The sequence below is a fragment of the Camelus dromedarius genome, chromosome 11 (genome assembly GCF_036321535.1).
Source record: "Camelus dromedarius isolate mCamDro1 chromosome 11, mCamDro1.pat, whole genome shotgun sequence".
NCBI lineage: Eukaryota > Metazoa > Chordata > Mammalia > Artiodactyla > Camelidae > Camelus > Camelus dromedarius.
Genome location: NC_087446.1, coordinates 7,424,909 through 7,446,595, shown reverse-complemented (window position 1 = coordinate 7,446,595; position 21,687 = coordinate 7,424,909). Strand labels below are relative to the sequence as shown.

General features: G+C 37.4%; 1 protein-coding gene and 1 pseudogene across 5 annotated transcripts in view; both read left to right on the top strand.

Moving 5' to 3' along the window:
• TNRC6B (trinucleotide repeat containing adaptor 6B) overlaps window positions 1–21,687 on the top strand; it is a 224,700-nt gene that overhangs the window by 27,937 nt on the left and 175,076 nt on the right. The gene's annotated exons all lie outside the window — the stretch shown is intronic.
• Window positions 6,223–6,386, top strand: LOC116156602 (U2 spliceosomal RNA; annotated as a pseudogene).

Here is a 21,687-nt window from a genome sequence, read left to right as displayed (position 1 = left end):
TGCACGGTCCACTTATACACGGATATTTTTCAATAATAAGCACTGTAGTACTATATAGTCTGCAGAAGGTCAACTATAAATGATACATGGGTTAACCCTGCCTTGTTCAAGGGTCAACTGTAGTTAAGTGGAAACTTCTTTCATAAAGTGTCTGTACTTCTTAACTACTTGAAGACTTTCATTTCAGTGTTTTCATTAAAGCACTTTTCTAGTCTCTTAATACAATTATTTATGATTAATCACTGATTAATTGCTATTGAAAATCTGTGTATTTCTATTTAATGAAAACTTTTATCAAAGAAAGTTCTCTCTTTTAAGCCACTCCCACAGCCTGGGAGGTCTGATGCTTCTAGGGAGTTTCTGCAAAACTCCCCAGTTGGTTCGGACTGCTTTGGACCTGTGCTTCTGGTCTTTTCCAACAGAGTGAACTTGATAGCCTTCATGTTGGTAAGGAAGCCAGAGTAGTCAACCACCAGAACAAAATTCTTTTGAAGTCTCCTGTTTTAACTGAGAAATACCTATAGAATTTATATTCTATTCCATAAAATACTATTTAAGAAAAAATTTTTAATGATTTTATTTATATTTAATCCCAAATCTAAATGAATTTTATTTTCCTATATTATATGAAGGAGGGGGTTTAACTTGATTTTTTTTTCCAAATGGATAACCAGTTGTTCCCATGGCATTTGTTAAATGATTTATCCTTTGTTCACTGATCTGAAATGCCATCTTTGTTAGATCCCAAATTTCAATGTACATATACATAGATTTGTTTCTTGGTTCTATTTGGGTGTATATTCCAGTGTAAGTACCACGCTGTTTTAATACCTGTGGCTTTGAAGCCCTTTTGTTAGGCAGTTACCTAATCTTACAGTAATAAACAATGACATTGAAGATTGCATCTGTACACCAGCTGCCAGCCTCATCCCTTGCCACTCACCCATGATACTCCCTCCATATCAGGCTGTATCCAGCCCTCGCACTTCCCAAAGTGATCCTTGCTTGATCAGATGGCCATGCCTTTGTGTAAGTCATTCCCTTTATCTGCCGTCTTCTCCTAATTTGGTGAATTTGTCCTTCAAGATCCAGCATAGGTGGGTTCATCTCTTGTTATTCATATCACTCAGCTTAAAAAAACGAAAGAAAGACAAAAAAGCCCAGAAGAGTCCTTTGAAGTGTCCTGGGTATACACTGCTCTCTTATTTCCCTGCATGCTTTTTTGCACATACCATTTCCTCGGATGGTGTGGCCTAGCAATTTCCTGTTTGAACTTTCAGGCTCTGCTCAGAGGTTACCTCTGGAGGTTACCTTTTTGCCTTTTCTCATCAGATTTTCATCTTGCCTGAGCATGCCTCTGTTGTAACATTTTTCATAGTGCTGTTTAAGATAGCACATATCTCAAAGTACAGGGCTGTTTAGTAGCTTGGCTTTAGAATTAAATAGCCTAAGTTCTAAACCTGACTTTACCAAAACTTTCCAGCATTATACCCTGCTGTCAATTATTTGACCTTTATAAGCCTCTGTTTCCCTAGGTGTAATTTGGAGATAATAATAGTTCCTCCTTATAGGATTGTTGTCGGACTAGATGAGATAATACCTCTGAAATGCTTACCCCTGTATCCAGAACATAGGTGGCTCTAAATAAATACCACTTATTATTGTATCTGTCTCCACTAGGCTTTGTATAAAACTTTCTCGTATTTATCTCTGAAACCCAGTACTTAGCACAGAACCTGGCAGGGAGTAGACTGATGAATAAATTACCAGCTTTCCTCAGAACTCTCCCTTCCTTGTTTCACTTTTCTCAGTGGTGCTGTCATATAAGGCCCTGGGTGAAAAAGAGAAATATTGTCTCTATCCATTAGAGCTTACAGTATAATAGAGGAAGTAGTTAAAAAAAACAAACAAAAATACTGGAATCTGTGAGTTCATTATACTGTTTGCTCTACCTTTGTTTATGTTTATAAAATTTCAAAATAAGTTTTTAGGTAAATATGTGAATACTTAATTATTAAATGGTATGTGTGATGAAGAAAATGATTAAAAATGCATCAGAAACTTTCAGGGAGGACCATCATAGATAAAGTGGTCTGGGGAGTTCACATTTAAGCTGAGACTGGAGTTTGAAAAGGAGCCAGTGAGAGGAGAAAATGTTCCTGTCCAGGGGTAGCATGTATCATGCCACAGGAGAGCAGTGTTAGCATAGTCAGAAATTGAAAGGTCAGTGTGACTGTATTAGAGCAGGGAAGAATGGAGAGAGGTGATGTTAGCCAGCAGATAAGCAGAGTTTTTTATATCACTTAGGATCTTGAAGACCAAGAAAAGTTTCAGATTTTATTCCTGTTATAGTGTGATGCTGTGGAAGACTTATGAGCATGGAATAAGTTAATTTACTGGGTTTTTTAAAAAGATGTATATCAGAAAGATCAGAGGGAGACAAGGATGGCAGCAGAGAGCCAAGTTAGGAAGCTGTTGCAGTAGGCAAGAGATGATAATAGCAAAAGAGATGGAGAAAAAGGAACACATTTGAGAAATATTTTGGAAACAGACTCAGTGGGACTTGATGGTGGATTAGAAGTGGGAGAGGAGGGAGAGATAGGACTAAAGGTTATGGCTTGAGAGCTGTATATTATATTATTTACTGAAATCTTCTAAAACAGGAATGTTTTGGGAGGAAAGCCAAGAGTTAAAAATTTGATTATATTAAGTTTGAGAAGCTTTGAGGAGTCCAGGTGGAAATGTCAAGTAAGTTATTGAATATGGGAGGACTAGAGTTCCAAGAAAAGTTCCAGGCTACAGATATGAATTTGAAAGTTTTCAATATAAGGGTAATAGTTAAAGCCCTGGGAATGTATCATGTCATTTAAGGAGAGAATAAAGAAAAGGGGGCTTGGTATTACGTTCTGAATTACATAACATTTAGAGAATAGGTCTGAGGAGGATGAAGATGAGCAGTAAAAGGAGTCAAACACATGGAAGGAAAACCAGTAAAGTCAGATGCGTAGAACAGTGTCTGGCCAGGGCTAGGGTTTAGTAATCACTGGTTGAATGAAATCAAGAGATTATTTCAAGAAGGAGGGAAAGGTTAACAGAAATTAGTGCTGCTGAGAGACCCAGTAGGATGAGGGCATAAACTGTTCTTTGGACTGGCAGGATGGATATCGCTGGTGATGGAGGTAGAAGTCATTGGAGTGGATTGAACAGAGCATGAATGGGAGATAAGAAAGTACAGGTAGTGTTTATTTATTTATGTAACCACTTTAACAACGTCTGGCTGTAAAGAGAGTAGAGAAATGGAGTAGTTCCTGAAGGGGAATATGAGATTGAGGAAAAATTTTTGCTTCTTAAGAGGGGACATGCTAGAGCTTAAATGTGTACAGATGGGAATGATCCAGGAAGGAGTAGGTGATGGTTGATGGAGGGAAAAGGGGCTAATCGTAAGACTGTTTAACACCGAGCCAGATGGACTAAAATACTAGATAGTGATGTATTCTCCAAATAATTAAAACTGGGTGCTGGGACAGAAGGGGGATAGAGAGATTCTTCAGACGGAGTGTCCAGGGAAGGCCTCTCCAAGGTGACATTTATGGTCAGATCTGAATGATCAGGTGATAAGTGGAGAGAATAATCCTGGCAGAGGAAACAGCTCATACAAAGGCCCTAAACCGGATACGAACCTCTCACCTTTGAGGAACAGAAAAGGAGGCCAGTAAAGCTGGAGCTTATTGAACCAAGAAAGGGTGAAATGGAATGAAGTGAGCTTGGAGTGCAGTAGGAAGTGAAGGATTTTTAAAGTCACAGTCAGGAGCTTTCGTGCCATGACTTGGTGGCCAGCTTCCAAGACGGGCCTGACGTATTCGTGCCTTTGTGTGATCCCCTCTGACACTGACTCTCCCACTAGGGCTGACATGTGTAACCCGTGCGATAGTAGAGTGCCGACGGTGTGTTATTTCTGGTGCCAGTTCCTAAGAGGTGTTGCAGCTTCTGTTTTGCTCTCTTAGACTGCTCATCTGAGGAAAGGCAGCCTGCCATATCATGACGACATTTAAATAGCCTTCAGAAAGGTTTCCTTGGACAGGAACTGAGGCCTCCAGCTAACAGCCAGCGTGTGAGGGAGCCCTTGCGGAAAAGAGATCCTCCAGCCCAGGACAGACCATCAGATGACTACAGCCTCTCACACGTATCTCGTTCATAAATATTCTGCTGTACATCTCTAAAAGCTAAGGACTTGTTAAAGAACAAACTTAAGCATAGTGTAATAATCACCTCTAAAAATGAATTCCTTAATATCACACCAAAAAATCAGTATTCAAATTTCCCCTAACTTTGAAAATTTGATTTGTTTGCTTCAGGATCCAAACAAGGGCAATGTACCATTTGGTTAATGTGTTTCCTAATTCTTTTTTTTATTTGTAGGGTTCCCTCTCTTTTCCCCCTCAGTTTATCTAAAGAATAAACTTGGTCATCTGTCCTATAGTTTCTCACTTTCTGGACTTTGCTAATGGCATCCCCATGGTGTGTTTAACATGTTCCTGTGTCTTGTATTTCATGTAAACAGTAGTCATGTCTAGAAGTTTAATCTAGTTCAGATTCTTTTCGTTTGGCAAGAATACTTTATAGGAGGTGGTGTTTACTTCTATTAAGAGGCATGTAATAGGCAGTAGTCTCATCTTACTATGATGTTAAGTTTTGGAGATCAGTGCCTCGCTATGTTAATTTATGTTGCAAAATGGTGATATTCTAATTGTCTTTTGTCTTCATTAATTAGCTGGAGAAACTTTCCCATATCAACTCTGCGGTTAATCTGAGATACACTTCATTCAAGAAAGGCAGGTTAAATGTTTGATTCTTTCCCTTTATTTGCCAGTTTTCAAAATAGTAAGTTCGTTCCCTAGCATCATCCAAAGGAGACCAATGAGTACTTTTCTAAAAAAACTATTATGAACTCATGGATTTTTACCATGTTTGATATATGTGAACCCATTGCAGTGATTATTTTTTATCAATGCTTTAGATTGTCCTATTCTTAACTTGTGAAAGGAGCATCTTCAAGTTGACTTCTGAAGACTGTTTATTGCATCCTTGCTTTTTGGTATGACAAGATGTCTAGCTCTTATCTTGTATATTTTCTGTCCTGGTTCTCATCTTTGAGGAGCTCAGGTTCTTTTCAGTGGTAAAGGCTGTATGTGAATTTTGGGTGCTTGATCATGTATAGCATGCTTTTTAATAGATGCTAATCAGAATGTATGTATTTTCTTTTTGGCGAAGGAAGTTAATTAAGTTTATTTGTTTATTTATTTTTAGAGGAGGTACTGGGGATTGAACCCAGGACCTTGTGCATGCTAAGCATGTGCTCTACTGCTTGAGCTATACCCTCCCCACTACCAGAATGTATATATATTTCAAAAAAGGTCATCTTTCACTTTGAGTTCAAATGGACAGAAATCCTCTTTTTCTTAATCTAAGAAATATGGAATGTGTTTGTTTGTTTGCAGGGAAACAGGAAAATGAAAACTTTAGATAGAAAAAAATAAATGAAATTTTAACTTTTTTTTTAAATTGTGTATCCTCTGTCTGCCATACTTTACTCATTATGTCCAGTGAAGAGAAATGCTAATAAGCTTTTCATATTTCTGGCTACATAAAACAAGGTAATGTTTAAAGATTATAGCATTTGGTTTATATGTTTCTGAAGTCTCTTTTTATCTCCAGATTTCCCCTCCCTGTAGGTTTCTCTCCCACAGACACATGTCTACTTGGCATTTTTAGAAGGGTATAGTATTTTATTTTGACATTTTTTGCTTTAACATAATACTCTTGGCTTATGCTACATCACTAGTGAAAAAAACCTTAGTTTTTGTGACAGGCATAAGGAAGCCTTGCTTCTGGATACTTTGATCACTAAAACTTACTTTATTATATATAGAGAGGGAAATATATTCTACAATTTGAATGATTATAATATTAAATTATAAATCAAGTTAGAGGAGAATGAAATATTGCCCCCCTTATGAGAAGACTCTGGAATACAATTTTTCCCCTATATTTAACAATTTGATCCTTCCTTCTTTCCCAGTATTCCCAGAATCTAGTTCATCAGTTTTATATATGATGTATTAAGCTTTTCACTCACTCATTCATTCATTCAACAAATACTTACTGAGCACCTACTCTACATTAGGCAGTATACTAGGAACTGGGGATAAAGAAATAAGCAAAATCACTTCTTGGCCTTTTGGCCAACATCAAGTGTAGTATCTTTTCTTATCAGAAATAAGCAAAGCATTCACTGACCATCACATAACTGTTTATCTGGTGAGGGAAAGCCAATCCAATGGTCACATTACTATCTGTGTAACATCAAACCCTGATAAATACCTTTTAGGAAAACAGAGAGAGCTGTAACAGTGATTAACTAGGGAATCTGACTTACTCTGGGAGATTAGGGAAGGCCTCTCTGAGAAAGCAACATTTAAGCAAAGATTGGAAGGGAAAGTAGGAGTTGGCCAGATGATCATTTGGAGTAAGAGCCTTCAGGTAAAGGGACTAATGAGTGAAGGTATTGAGGGAAGAAGGAGCTTGCACCTTTGGAGGAACTGAGGAAAGCTGGTTTGCTGGAGATAGGAAGGCAGGGTGGTGGGAGAGAAGCTGGAGATGTAGGCAGGGCTGGGTCTTGCAGGGCACTGTTGGCCTCAGTCTCCCTTAGACATCCAGAAGTGCAGCCACTTAACTGTTGGTGACCCAGACTCTGAGGACCAGGCTTCTACATAACACTTCCTGAGACTCGCTGGTCCTTCTCCTGGGAGAATGCTGGGAACTTCTGAGTTCAGCTTCTCACCCCCTACTTCTTGAGGGTCCTTTCTTAACAAGGGAATAGTTAAAATTTTTTTTCTGCCTGCTTTGTACCTAAGAGCAAAAGAGATTTTTATTATAAACAGAATTATTTGGGGCTGATCTTAAGAAACCTTTACTCCAAAGATGTACTCATATACAATTGTACCTTTAAAAGATTTTCACATTTCATCTGATCCTCACAGCAAGTGTATAAAGTAGGTATTTATTATTTCTTCGTAATATAGAAAAGGGTACTGAAGCTCTGAAAAATCAGATAATTCCCCAAGGTCAAGTAGTGAAATAATAACTGGACAGTTATGTCTTCTAACTATAAAACCAGTGGTCTTTGTAATTTGTTCTTCCATTCCCATTGAATGTGAGAGTTTCTAATGTATTTTTACGTAAATATTTGCATTTTATATTTTTAAATCAAAGAATAAATCATAAAGCTTAAAAGTGAGTAGCTATGAGAGGAAGAAAGGGAAATAGGGTAGAGGGGACAGGGATAGGAACTGGACCGCTCTGAGTATTGCTTTTTTTTTGTAGATTTGACTTTATACAATTATTTAAATGATTATAAGGCAAAGTTAATTTTCTTTTAAAAAGCCATCCTTAAAAATTGAAACTAACAAGAAACAAATAACCTAAAATTTAAAACTCAGTAATTTGAACTTTACATCCTTGGTATAACACCCTGAGGACATAAAAAGAACTGCAAAAAACAAAAGCAACAACAAAACCCTTCAACTGTACCCCCATATTATTGGTGACAGTATCTGTATTATTACTCTGAGGTTGTTGTTGTGTGTGTGTTGTCATACAAGCAAATGAGTACTTATGTGATATTTTATCATCTTCAGTGTTGTTGAGACTCAGATTCTAGGAGATACAGATATAAAATAAAAGAAGTTAATTAAAACCCTTTTAAATTGATTTTTTTAAATAGGCTTAAAAATTTTTTTCCTTCCAGTTTTATTGAGATACAGTTGACATATAGCACTGTGTATTTTTTTGGGAGGGAGGGGGAGGTAATTAGTTGGTATTCATTTATTTATTTTAATGGAGGGACTGGGGATTGAACCCAGGGTCTCATGCTTGCTAGACACGTGCTCTACCACTGAGCTACACCCTACCCCACTTAGGCTTATTTTTTTAGAGTAGTTTTAAGTTCACAGTAAAGTTGAATGGAAAGTACAGAGTTCCTTCCCCACTGCCCTCAGCTGCCCCTGCTATCGGCATCCTGCACCAGAGTGGTACAGTTGTTACAGCTGATGAGCCAACGTTGACACATTGTTGTCACCAAATTGCAGAGTTTACATTAGGGTTCACTCTTGGTGTTGGACATTCTGTGGGTTTTGACAAATGCTTAATAACATGTATCCACTGTTACAGTATCATACAGAGTAGTTTCACTGCTCTGAAACTCCTCTGCAGTCTCGCTATTCATCCCTCCCTCCAACCGACAGCCACTGGCAACCTCTGATCTTATTACTACCTCCATAGTTTTGTCTTTTCCAGAATGTTGTATAGTTGGAATCATACAGTATGTAGCCCTTTTAGATTAGCTTCTTTCACTTAGTAATATGCATTTAAGTTTCCTCCATGGCTTTCATGGCTCATTTCTTTTTAGCACTGAATAATCCATTTTCTGAATGTACCAGTTTATTTATCCATCCACTTACTGAAGGACATCTTGCTTGCTTCCAAGTGTTGGCAATTATGAATAGAGCTGCTATAAACATCAGTGTGCAGGTTTTTGTGTGGATGTAGGTTTTTAGTTCCTTTGGATAAATATCAAGGAGCGTGATTGCTGGATCGTAAAACTATGTTTAGTTTTGTAGGAAACCACAAGCCGTCTTCCTAAGTGGCTGTACTGTATTGCATTCCACCAGCTGTGGATGAGCATTCCTATCGCTCCACATCCTTGTCAGCATTTGGTGTTACCGCTTTAATTTTTGGCTGTTCCAATAGATGTGTAGTGGTATCTCATTGTTTAATTCACGACTCCCTAATGACGTGTAATGTTGAGCATCTTTTTGTATGCTTGTTTGCCATCTATGTGTCTTCTCTGATGATGTGTCTTGTTCAGGTCTTTTGCCCATTTTTTAATTGGGTTGTTCATTTTCTTATTGTTGCATTTTAAGAGTTCTTTGTATATTTTGGATGATAGTCCTTCATCAGACATGTCTTTTGCAAATATATTCTCCCATTCTGTGGCTTGTCTACTCATTCTCTTGATTAACTTGATTTTGAATTGGAAGTTTTCATATGAACTTGTGGTGAATTTTATCTTAAAAAAAAGCCGAAACAAAAAAACTACCGGCTAACTTATTCCATTGAAAAGACCTAGAAACAATGATTAACCCAGTAGCAGTATGTAACCCTAGTGCCCAAATTATGGTCTCGAAATACCAATTCTCACAAAAGGAAGCACGATTCCTTGGATAGCTGATCCAGGCCTGCAGCAGGAATTATACAAGATAAACCTAAATGTAGAATTTTTTGTTATACCATATTGCAAGTAAGTCATCAAACACTATGACAAGGTCATATCAAAAGGACCCAAGAGCATTCATGAAGAGACTCCCTTTGACCAGTGATGAGACAGTTTGAATACCAATAAAAACATTAACTGAAAAATTTATGAGTTCATAATGTTACTGTATAAAAGCTTGTTGGTTACCATTTGTTGGTGCTGCATTAAGAATATATTTTCCTTTTCCTATACAAATTGATCTGATTTCTAGATCTAAGTACCAATTTATAAGAATTAGAGACAGAGCAACATGTTAAATATCACCATGAGGGTCCAGTAAAAAAATCCAGACTATGGGAAACCCTACAGGACAAATAACCTGGTTTCTTTGACAAATAAGTTGCAAAGGGAAAAAAGCACATTAAAGCAAACAAACTAACAAAACCTTGAATGACATTTATAAAACAGTTGGAAATTTGAGTACTGGTTACTTGCTAGTATTGGAATTATTATTAATATTTTAAGTATAATAGTGGTATTGTGATTTTTAAGTCTTTATTTATTAGAGATAAATACCAATGTGTTTATCCATAAAATAGATTTGCTTTAAGACTAATGCAGATGCAGGGAGACAGATATGGGTTGGATACAAATGAAACAGTGTTTGGGGAAGGTTATACCTTAAGGGGTAGAGCACGTGCTTAGCATGCAGGAGGTCCCCAGTACCTCCATTAAAAAAATTAAATAAATAAACCTAATTCCCTTTCCCCCCGAAAAAACCCAAAAAAATCAAAACAAAAAAAGAAACAGTGTTGGCCAGGAGCTGATGAACTCATGAAGGTTCATCATATTTTTCTGCCTACTTCTGTGTTTAAATTTTTCCATAGTAATTAAAGAAAAATCTCCCCTAAGAATTCATAACCATGAACTGGCCCATGGATGATCTTGAATTCATACTATCTGTGTAGCATGAAAAACTCAGGCTAATTTACTTTAAATTATTCTCTGGTTACTAGTGCCTCCAGGAACCTGACAGAGCAACACAAATATTCTCAGAAGAAAAAATACTCAGGACTCAAAAAAGCCCCACAAATAAAATTCCACAGAAAAGAAGCCTGTAATGAAAAATCACAAAACACTTAGGAAACAAGCCACAGTGCGTGAGTCAGCAGGAACAACAAAAATCATCTGATTTGAAAAGACTGTTTAATATTGTAATGATTGGAAACTGAACATAAAGCCAAAATATTTAATATCGTTAAAGAATTAAAAGCACAGATTAAGTGTAACTAGGCAACTGAGACCATTATAAATAACCAGGTTGAAAGATGCGTTTGGTTGAATGTCCCCATGAAAGCTGGGTTTTTCAATTGCTGTGCATCATTGTAGAGCTATCTAAATGGCTGTTTTAAAAAATGTTGGTAACCATATATAAATGAAAAAATAACCACATCAAAAATGAAGAACATGATTATTGAACTTAGTAGTTAATTGATGAGTTAAATAGCAGATTAGACACATGAAGAGAGAATTAATGAACTAGAAGATAGAGCTAAAGAAATTGCCCACAGGAAACCCAGAGAGACAGAGAAAACATAAAAGAAAGATTAAGGCATGTGAAAGATAGAATGAGGTCTAACGTGACGTCTAATCAGAGTTCTAGAAAGAGGTAATAGAAAAATTGGGGGAGAGGCAGTATTTGAATTGATGATGACTGAGATATTCCTAAATTGATGAAAGACTTGAATCCTCTGAATTAGGAATTTCAAGCAGGATAAAGAAAGAGAAATATCCCCTAGATACACTGGCAAATAGAAGATCTTAATAGTGGCCAGGAAGAGAAAGCAGTCTATTCTGACTGAAGCCTGATAGCTGACTTCTCATTAGCCACAGAGGAAGCCACTCTCATGAGACAGAATGCTGTTGTCAGAGTGCTGAGAGAAAAATAATTATTTTTTAAGACTGATGACAAAATCAAAACATTTTCAAATAAAGACCATTTTATAATGAATAGAGGAAAATAGAAGAGTGTTTTTCAGCTTTCAGTTAAACAGTAAGTCAGAGCTTAAGCTTTGCAGTCGGTTTGAGTTCTATTTCCATCGACTATATTATTTAACCTCTCTGCTTCAGTTTCCTTCTCTATGAAATGGCATGACAGTAATACACTCTGTGGGGTGTTTTAATAAGTAAATGAGTTATTACATGTAAAGTATTGTGACTGGCCCGTAATACGCATTCAGTAAATGCTAGGGGTTACATTACTATATTTTGTTTAATTTAAGATGCCATCAGTTTTAAGACTTGACATTATTTTATGCTCCACTAAGAAAGAAGGAATGCTGCCAATTAATTGTAAGATATAAGATGGTATTAACTGTAATACCTGTCTGGATTTCAGAGATGTTAACATGTAAAGAAAAAAAATGCATCTCAGAATTGATGTAAGGAATATAGCTTTCCACACTCCACTCCCACAATGACTAGCTAGTTACTCCAAAATCATTTATTGAATGATTCATCCTTTCTTCACTGGTTTGAAGGGTCTTTTTTTTAAATCACAATTTCCCTTATATGGTGCATTTCTTTTATCCGTGACTGCCTAGAGCTCCAGCCATGGAATCAACAAGATTAGTATATTGCATGAGGACTAGTGAGAAGGGAGATTGAACTTAAGCAGGGTAGAGGGTTGTGATACCAGAAATGAATAACACTTGGAAGAGCATGTTTGGAGAAGAGTTATTTTTGGATAGGTTGGGTTGGCGATTGGAGGGACATTGTGGTAGAAATTCTTAGCAGGTTCCCAAATTTTCTCCTCATTCCTCATTTTCTCACCCATTTCTTCCTCTCTGCTTCTTTCCAGACCACTAATTCTAAAACTTTAGCCGACATCAGAATCACCCGTAGGACTCCTTAAAAATACAGATTGCTGGCCCTGCCCTCAGAGTTTCTGATTCAGTAGGTCTGGATAAAGCCTGAGAATTTACATTTCTGTCAGGTTCCCTGGTGATGCTGCTGGTCTGGGACCACACTTTGAGAATCACTGCTTGAAACCAAGTCCTCTTTATTTCCATCTAGACTATTCTAATGGCCTCTAGTTTGGCTTCTTTTCTCAGCTTTCCTGTCCTTTAAGGACTCCTGACACAAATTAGGATTATAGTGGTGAGTAGAAATGGAGAGAGGAAAAAACCTGAAAGACATTTCAGAAGATTGATGGTCTTTGGAGTAGATGTGAGAGACAAAGGAACAGGAAGCAATAGAGGCACTTTCTAAACATTGCCACCAGATCTACTCTTTTGAAAACACTTCTTTCATCTTGTTATTTCCCTATTCAAGAATCTGCAGTGTGATAAATCTAAAATGAGATTTATTTGAATAAAATACAACTGACAATTGACACCCAATCAGTGTAGTTTCTCCTGTTTTGTCTAAATCAGCTCTCATTATGACAAATGACTTTGCAAGTAGATCTCTGCATTACCGAATACTTTCACCCCTGTGCCAGTGACCTACTTTAAGCAATATCTAGTTTAACAATTCCAGTTCAGCAAACTAATTTGGATAGCATTTTAGGACTTGTTGTAGAATTTAATCGGAAATACATTTGTATAAGGAACTGTCAATTTCTGAGGGTTAGTTTGTACCCTATTTAGAAATTCTGTTTATTGTATGTATATCATTGTTCTTTTATCTCATTATATACTGTATTTTCTGTATTTACCTTTTTCTTATGCTTGCTATTTGATCATTAAAAGAGGGGGGAATTATGTCAAATATTTATATTTGCAATTATAAATGCAGATGAGGCCAGAGTGTGTGTTTGTACAGGTGGGATGAAATAAACAAATGACAGTGAAAGCCTGTTTATCATTGTTTGTTGCTCTTGGATTGGAAAATATAGAGATGGTGCTTTGGGTTTTTGTTTGTTTGTTTTTGATTTGAGTATAATCAGTGTTTAATGTAAGATAACAGCAGATTGGCAGAGTTGGTACAAAGCTAAGTATGGAGCACATGACATATTTTAATTTATTTTATTTTTAAAAGCTGATTTTTCTTGTTATGCTTTATTATTATTTTATTTGCTCCCATGTGTGGGTAAGACTTAAAAGATACAGGAATTATAGCTAGCTGTAAAAGAATGCCAAATATTTATGTTTTTTAAAAAACAACTTTATTGAGGTATAATTTACATATTATAAAATTCACCCATTACAGGTATACATTTTTAGTAAATCTATGAAGCTGTGTAATCATCATCACAACTCAATTTTAGAACATTTCCATCAGCCCAAAGAGACCCTTTATGGTCATTTGCTGCCAGTCCTTGTTCCCACTCCCATCCCTAGGCAACCATTAATTTACTTCATCTCTATACATTTGACTTTTGTGAATGTTGCATTTAAGTATAATCATAAAATATGTAGCATTCATGGTGGCTTCTTTCACCAAGCATGTCTTTGAGGTTCACCCATGTTGTACAATATCAGTAATTTGTTCCTTTTTATTGCTGAGTAGTTTTCCATTGAATGGACGTACCACAGTTTGTTCATTCACCAGTTGATGGACGTTCGGGTTGTTTCCACTTTTTGGCTATTACAAATAATGCTGCTGTGAACATTCACATACAGAAATGTTTGTTTTGACAGCACAGAAATCATTAATAACCAAAGGAGAAAATTAGTTTCATTGCAAAATATTTTAACCCCAAAATGCAAATTTTATCTAAGACCATATCAAATTGCATTTTTACGTTATATTAATTCCATATTACCCCTTAAATCCCTTTCTGGGCTTGCAATTCAACAATAATCCTGTTGCTCTGTTAAGGCCATAAAACTTCATACTGTAGAGCTTCATACTTAAAAATTTTTTCATAGTCATTATCACTTGAGCCTCACAGTAGCCTCACGACAGGTAGGTAAGACAAGTATTATTACTTGTCTCTCATTTGTTGCTACCAGAGGGAGTCTACACCCATATTCTGGGGTAGTTGCTATAGAAATCTCATCAAGACCGTGCTTTCAGTTTGTAGTGCCCGCACAGGATAGGGCAGCACGAAGGGACTATTCTCTTATGTGATCCACGTTTGTAGTCTCTGTAGTTTATTCATTCCACAGATGTTCTTTGAGCATCTAATACTCAGAGACATTGTGCTAGATGTTGAGGGTTGAGACGTCAAAGATTTATTAGTTCCTACTCTCACGGAAGTAATTCTCCATAAGGACTGTGTACAAGAAACTAAACTATAATATTGAGCCATGGGAGCCCAGGGGAAGAGTGTCTTATGGGGAGGGTCTCCAGGGGATAGGGAGGAGGTTGTCAGAGTGTATTGATAATAGTAATAGCTAATACCTAGCTAATAATGATTCTAGCTAATAATAATAGCTAATAATAATAATAATAGCTAATAACTAATAATAATAGTTAGCTAGATAATAATACCAGCTAATATTTAGTGTTTATTGTCTCCTAGGCATGTTCCAAACACTTTGAGTATATTCACTTATTTAATATTCAAACAACCCACAGAGGCAGGTAATATTTTTTATCCTTTTTTTGAGGAAGCTACAAAACTAAGGTTGGTAACTTGACCAAGGTCACATGCCCAGTAAATGGCAGATCTGAAATTTGAGCCAGGCAGTGTGGCTCTAGAATCTGTGTCTCCTGAGAATCTGGTTTCTCACAGGAGATGACACCCAGGCTGTGTCTCAAATGACAGTTTGTACTTAGTTTGGCACAATGATGATTCGATTTTGTCTGCATGGTTTTCTAGACAGAGAAACATCACCAGTAAAGGAAAAGAAAGCACAGGGTTGAGCACGAGTGAGGCAGACTCCTTGGAGAAAGATAAGTGGCAAGAAATGAGACTAGAAAGACAGGGCTGGATAATGAAGGGCCAGGATGCCAGCTAAGGAATTTGGGTTCTGTGATCTAATTTTTAAGGTTATACCAAAGATGCCACTTTTTCCTTGTATTAATTTTTTGTTTTGTTTTGCTTTTGTTCTTTTTTATTGTGGAGTATATCACACTACCAGAAAAGTGCATAAAATACAAATGTAAAACTTAATTATTTTAAAATAACCACCTCTGAGGTCAGTTAATAGGACACTGCAGGACCCAGCAGCCCCTTCTTAGTAACCTTTGCTAGTAATAGGCATCCCCACTCCCACCTACAGGTGATCACTCTTCTGAGTTCTGTCTTTCCTTTCTACTTCTACCACCCATGTACCTCTGAACATAATAGTTTTGGCTGATTTTGAACAGAGTCACATGCTATATATTCTTTTGCATGTGGTCATTATGTTTGTGAGATCCATCCTTGCTGTTGTGTGTGACTGTTGTTCCTCCATTTTCATTGCTCTGTGGTATTCCATTTTATGAATATGCCAGAATATATTTACCCATTCTACTATTGAGAATATTTGGGTTGTTCCCAGTTGGGAGCTATTACGAATAGTGCTGCTCTGAATATTTTTGTATGTATTTCTTGGTGGCTGCTTGCATGAATTCTTTGGGGTATGTGCCTGGGAGTGGAATTGCTGGATCATGAAGTATGTCTGTCTTTAACTTTAGAAGAATAGTGCCAAACTGTTTTCCAAAGTAGGTATAACAGTTTACATTTGCACAAGTAGTGCACGAGAGTTCCTGTTATTCCATATCCTTGGCAGCACTTGTTATTATCAGGTTTAAACATTTGCAGCCGTTCTCCTATATAATGATTTATCACTATGATTCTTTTTTTACTTTCCATTTTGGTTTTCTTTTGTATTTTCCTCACTGTAGACACCTTTTCATATGTTTGTTAGCCATTTAGATAATGTAGTTTGGTGATTCGCCTCCTCTAGCCTCTTGCCTGTTTTCTTATTGTTATCTTTTAGTTTTTGGAAGGTGGGATCTGATATCAGACTTCCTTGTTCTGTTTTATTTTATTTTAGTCTTTTTTTAAACTTGTTAGAACTCTTTATTGTTTTGAATATGAGCCCTTTACTGGTTTTATATGACCTGCTTTTTCATTTTCCTGAGGACATCTTTTGATGAACAAAAGCTGAATTTTTGTGTCATTATATTTACTTTTTTTTAATAATAGGTACTTTTTGTTTCCTGTTTAAGAGATCCTTCCCTACCCCTAGGTAATAGAAACTTTATCCCACATTATTTTCCAAAAGCTGTATTATTTATCTTTCACATTTGGTATATAGTTCACCTGGAATTGATTTTTATGTATGGTAATTCTGAATTAACTTGTTAGTGCTCCTCTGCCTTCAAGATATTTTTTGTATTTTGTCCAGATTTTCTGGGCTGTCCTTAGCAAGATAGTTGCTCTGAACTACCTAGTTTACCATTTCCAGAAGCAGAAATCTCTTTTTTAAAGTTTTAGTTTCACTTTGACTTCAGAATGATTTATTCTCTTCTGTAAAGGGGCCTTAATAAATGTTTACTAAAAATAAAAAATTAAAAAGACTGAAAAACTATATAGATTCATGATTGCATTTATTTTTTTTTTTATTTAAAAGACTGAAAAGGAAGCTTCTGTTTCATCTGTGCTTCTCTTAGCTACAAAATACTGTTAGACAATTTAAAGCTTACTACATAAAATGAACAACTATACTTATTGCAGGATAATTTTAGAACATTATTTTTTAATTTAAAATTTTACCATGATTTATACACTATTGAACACTGACTGTGATGATAAAAACAGTTTAGCCATGATAATGGCCACCCCCTACCCCCCATCCGTATATTTAAACCTCTTTTTTTGGCCAGAGATGGACTGTATGCAAACCGAGTTCAGAACGCGTTTAATTTGTGCCACAAAATAAGAAGAAAATGTTTTCAGTTTATGGCAACGAGATCCATGACATATGACGCTCCAGGAGCTGTTTTTACAGAGCGCAGGATGCACAGGAACGGAAGAGCAAACGCTCATGATTATTGGCAAGGAAAAACTGGCTACGTGGCTGATGTTAAATGTGCTTTTTAAGACAGCCAGATCAAGAAATGTATGAAGAATTTGAGACTGTAGCAGTGAGACGATTTTGTAGTTAGTAAATAGAGCCTGGGGAAGCCACAGCACGGCCGTTTCTTGTGAGCCGTTTACAGCTCGGAGGAGGAGAGCACAGTGTAGGCGCCAGAGAGGAAACCCTGACATGGCCTCCAGGGAATGTTGCCGGGGGCGGTGGGGCCGCTTCCGCAGGCACAGACACTCCGCGGAGCGAGGGGAGGCTTCTGGTCCCCACCTTGCCCTTCCGTTTCTGCCTCTAGGTTCACCATGGAGGTGGGCCTGGTTGGAGCAAGATTTTAGGGGTAAGCATTGCGTGCTTGGAAGTTATGTCTCTCCAGCCACACACTTCCAGCCCATGCTTATATCATTTTTTTTTTCTCTGTTGAAATGTATGATTAACCCAGGTGTGGTCCATGGATCCCTCCCCGCCACCCATCCAGACCCTTCAGGGGGCCCATGAAATCACAGCTATTTTATTAACACTGAGATGATAATATGCCTTTTAAACTCATTCTCTCATGAGTGTACAGTGGACTTTTCCAGAGGTGACATAACATGCGATACAGCAAAAGGTTGAATACTAGGATGCAGCTGTTGTCTGATATTTGCAAAGTATCAAAGATATTTGCACGAATGTAAAACAATGACACTTCTCTCAAAGTTTTTATCCTTTAAAATATTATTTTAATTAAAAATGTTAACATGTAATCATTTATTATTTGTATGTTTAAATATTTATGAATATTTTAAATTTTTTATAGTTTTAACTTTTGATGTGGTAAATATTGATAATTACAACCCACATAAACAAAGGCTTTGTGTGTGGGGGGTCGTTAGTCATTTTTAAGAGTGTAATAAGATCCTGAGACCAAAAAGTTTGAGAATCATTGCTTTAAATCCTGTCAACTCCAGCTGAAATCTTAGTTTCTCTCTGAAGGCTGCACAGATTGTCTAGCCCACTGTTTCTTCTGCATCCTCAAAACTTCTGTGCCACATGGCTAAGTGCTTAGTTTTTGTGGAATTGTTAGGTGTGCTAGTTTCTTCTTATCTACAGTGTAAGACCTCTGAGGACAGGATCATATCTTAAATGAGAGTTTTTTGAGATTTCCATGATGTATGTTGCCGAGCACAGCATAATTAGTTGTCCGTGGTTATTCATATTGTTATTATCTTCAATATGAATATTAAAATTTCCCTTACTCACTGGTTTATTGGAGAACCAGTATGCATTTGTAATTTTGTGAACAACTTTAATAGAAATAGCTATTTGATTAAAAAACTGCATAAAGTTAATATAAAATATCAATAAAGAATAAAGGCTTTCTGATCATAATCATCAATAAATTGGGTACAAAAGTGATGCTTGTTAACCTCTTTAATTCTTAACATGATCAGCAATTGCAGTAAAACCTGGCCATAAGCCCTTGCTCAGAAAATGCCGAGCATAGTGCTGGGCTTTTCATAAGCATTGAGTAAAGCTGGTTGAGTTGAATCTGCTGTTCGGATCACTGCCTCCGCTGTTCTGAGGCTGGCAGTCATTATTCCCTACCATCCGGCCCCTAACTCCAAGTGACTTGCAGTTTTTGTAGGTCTTCAGAGGTAGCCTTACTTTCTGAAGTCCTTTCTGTTAAAGGTTTAACACATTGTCCTAGACTAAGCCAGAGAGCATTAGTTGTCCCTGACCAAACTGGATTAGTAGTTGAAGGTACGGCACATGCTTTTTTCTTTATCCCTGCTTCAGACTGAGTTTGTTTTTATTAGGCAACCCTCCCTGACTTAACAGGATATAATAAATTTAACATCTTTATGCTTTAGACCCATAGTTTCTTCATAGCTTCTCCTTGAGAGTCTGGGTCCATGCAAGTAGCACACTCCCCTAAGAGCCTAGCATTACTTTACCAAGGTGTTCCTGGAACAGAGCATGATACCTGGCAGGTGGCTCATTCACTGAGTGAATGATTGGAGTCTATACTGTGGCCCTGGATATACTGTTATGACTGAGAAGCAGGATCCTTACTTGAGTACACTAAGAATATTGTATTGAGTTGACACTTTTTTTCCCCCCAAAATGTGTGTTTTATTTATTGGAATATCCTTTGCACTAGCACTGTTTTAAATGATGGTGATACAGTGATAAGAAAACTTAGGCCCTGCCTGCAGGAAACTTAGAACCTACTAGTCTACGTAACATAAACAAGCCTAGTATAAATATATACCAAGAACAGTTGTCAACCCAGAGAATGGACCCATCCAGAGCACAGGTAGCAAAAGAGAGGAATCAAGACAAACTTCATAGGAAAGGTTTCCCTTTTCTTGCATCCTGAAGGTTGAGAAAAAACTTGCCTTGTGAGTGAGAGAGAGTCCAAGTGGGAATAGCATGTACAAAGTTCCAGGCACATGAAACCATGTGGTACTTCAGGGAAACTGAAAGCTGTATGGTTTTGTGAGATGAAGCTGAGAGGTGAACTTGTAAAACACGCAGCGGGAATTGGATTTCATCTTGAGAATGGGTGAGACACATTGCAAAGGCACTGTGGTCTTGCACTTCATAAAGGTAATTCTAATGGCGATGTGAGTGGGGTGGGTGTTGAGGATAAGAAAACCAGTTTATTGACAATTGGGATAAATCTGGCGAGAAACTGGCAGAACTAAGGCAGTGACAGTAGGAATAGGGAAGAAAGTTGAAATACTTGGGGAGAAATATTTGGGAGTTATCAATATAGGTAGTAGTTAAATCTATGGGAGAGGATAGGGACATGTGTTTATAATAAAAAATGAAAGAGAAGGGTGAACTTCCGAGGACAATACCAGTCCAGTAATGAAAGGACAAGTAGAGAAAGACTGTCTAGCAAAAGACACTGGAAACAAATGGTCTAAGAGATAGCAGAAGTAATGCATTTGGCCCCTTCTATGGGATGAAGGGACTAAATATATTCATGTCAGTTTGAGCATCAGAACTGGGCTTAATCCTTGAAGCCAGGAGTTAAGTTTAGTTCCTTTACCACGACCCTTGTACCCTAATCCTCCATGTACAGAAACAGCAGCTCCTCACCCAGCAGCACTCTCCCTGTGGTGGGACCCTGAAAATCAACAGTATTGACAAGAGCCTGGGACTGGTTGCATACCCAGGGATACAGGGAGGACCTAGTCACAGCCAGGGGACCAGGAACTGAAACAGTGCCCCTGCCCAGTGACTGGATTGCAGTATCCTTAACATCAAGATAGGAGAGGAGCTCCCAGATGCCAAGGCTTCCAGGTCATTCTGATTTTTAAATGCCAGAGAGATTAAAGCAAAACAGTTGAATGATAGCCATTGTATTTGACAACTGGAAGTGATAGGGAAAGAAGCCAAATTTTGAAGATTAATAAGTAAATGAGAGATAAGGATATTGAAACCACAAATAAGAACTTTTAAAGAGCTTGACTAGCAGAAGAAAGAGGGGAGGGAGGGCATAAAAGCTGGAGGAGATTTTACGACTAAAGAGATATTTTTAGGAATGGACAGACTTGAAATATTTAACAGAATTTCCAAAGTGTTGAACTGAGGTAGAGGTGACCCAAAACTCCAAAGGCAGCATTTCCAAATCTTGGAACAGTAGTAACTCTTGTGTGTTGGTGACTAAATAAACTGTCTGCAGCAGAACTGCCTCCACCTGTGCTCCTTGGGGTTTTGACTTGATTATTGATAGTACTTAATAGGTTCCTTTTTGCCCTCTTGGGCTGGGTGCCCCGCTTATAGAGCGGGTGTTTGGAGCCCTTCTGTCTGCCCCAGGTCTCCTGGTCTGTCCTCGCCTCATGGGAAGACCTTCCTGGCCTCTTTACTAGTGTTTCACTCCACCCTCTCATCTGCTGCTTCACTTAAGATGTCTCTTCCGGACATCTTGCTTGAAGTTAAGCTGGTTGCCAACAATGGAGGCAGTCAAAATTTTCAGTGCTATTTGTGACTAAGTTAAAAGTTTACAGTATATTCGTGAGTCTGCATCTCAAGAATTGTGCTGGATATCAAACAGATGACAGTGGTGAGTCCTGGGAAGATCAGGACAGGGAAAGAGAAGATGGTGGTCAAGGGTCTTAACCATATTGCTTGAATTTTTTGAAATGAGAATTAAAATTAAATTTTAAAGAATCATACTAAATAATCAAGTTTGAAAATTAAACCCTATCATATCAGAGGTGTTATTAATAAATATAGTTTATGGAATATGTATTTCTTTTAACTTCCCATATTCCCTATGAAAGATTGAGTTCTAATTACATCCTGTGAGTTTAGTTACGTACTTGGCTGTGGAGGAACTCTTGAAGTCTGCTTGAAGTTTAGCAGGGCCTGGGAGTTGATTTAGGCCAAGATTCACCGAACCTTTCCACCCTCCTG